Source organism: Nanorana parkeri, unplaced genomic scaffold (genome assembly GCF_000935625.1).
Source record: "Nanorana parkeri isolate BGI_ZX_2015 unplaced genomic scaffold, ASM93562v1 scaffold2177, whole genome shotgun sequence".
In the NCBI taxonomy this organism is placed as follows: Eukaryota; Metazoa; Chordata; class Amphibia; order Anura; family Dicroglossidae; genus Nanorana; species Nanorana parkeri.
Genome location: NW_017308445.1, coordinates 189,743 through 190,894, shown reverse-complemented (window position 1 = coordinate 190,894; position 1,152 = coordinate 189,743).

Here is a 1,152-nt window from a genome sequence, read left to right as displayed (position 1 = left end):
TCCCTAATATATATATATATATATATATACATATACACATACACTATATTGCCAAAAGTTTTGGGACGCCTGCCTTTACACGCACATAAACCTTAATCGCATCCCAGTCTTAGTTTGTAGGGTTCAATATTGCGTTGGCACACCCTTTGCCGCTATAACAGCTTCAATTCTTCTGGGAAGGCGTCCACAAGGTTTAGGAGTGTGTCTATGGGAATGTTTGACCATTGTTCTAGAAGCACATTTGTGAGGTCAGGTACTTATGTTGGATGAGAAGGCCGGGCTCGCAGTCTCCGCTCTAATTCATCCCAAAGGGGTTCTATCGGGTTGAGGTCAGGACTCTGTGCAGGCCAGTTAATTTCCTCCACCCCAAACTTGCTCATCCATGTCTTTATGGACCTTGCTTTGTGCACTAGTGCGCAATCATGTTGGAACAGGAAGGGGCCATCCCCAAACTGTTCCCACAAAATTGGGAGCATGAAATTGTCCAAAATGTCTTTGTATGCTGATCCCTTAATTGTTCCCTGCACTGGAACTAAGGGACCAAGCCCAACCCCTGAAACACAATCCCACATCATAATCCCCCCTCCACCAAACTTTACACTTGCAGTCAGGCAAGTATCGTTCTCCTGGCAACTGCCAAACCCAGACACGTCCAACAGATTGCCAGACAGAGAAGCGTGAATCATCACGCCAGAGAACACATCTCCACTTCTCTAGAGTCCAGTGGCGGCGTGCTTTACACCACTGCATCCGACGTTTTGCATTTCACTTGGTGATATAAGGCTTGGATGCAGCTGCTCGGCCATGGAAACCCATTCCATGAAGCTCTCTACGCACTGTTGTTGTGCCAATCTGAAGGCCACACGAAGTTTGGAGGTCTGTAGCTATTGACTCTGCAGACAGTTAGCGACTTCTGCGCACTTCAGCATGCGCTGACCCCGCTCTGTCGTTTTACGTGGCCTACCACTTCGTGGCTGAGTTGATGTTGTTCCCAGTTGCTTCCACTTTATTATAATACCACTAACAGCTGACTGTGGAATATTTAGTAGCAAAGAAATTTCACACCTGAATCTAATGATTTGGATAGGTGTCCCAATACATTTGGCAATATAGTGTATATATACAGTATATATATATATGTATATATATATA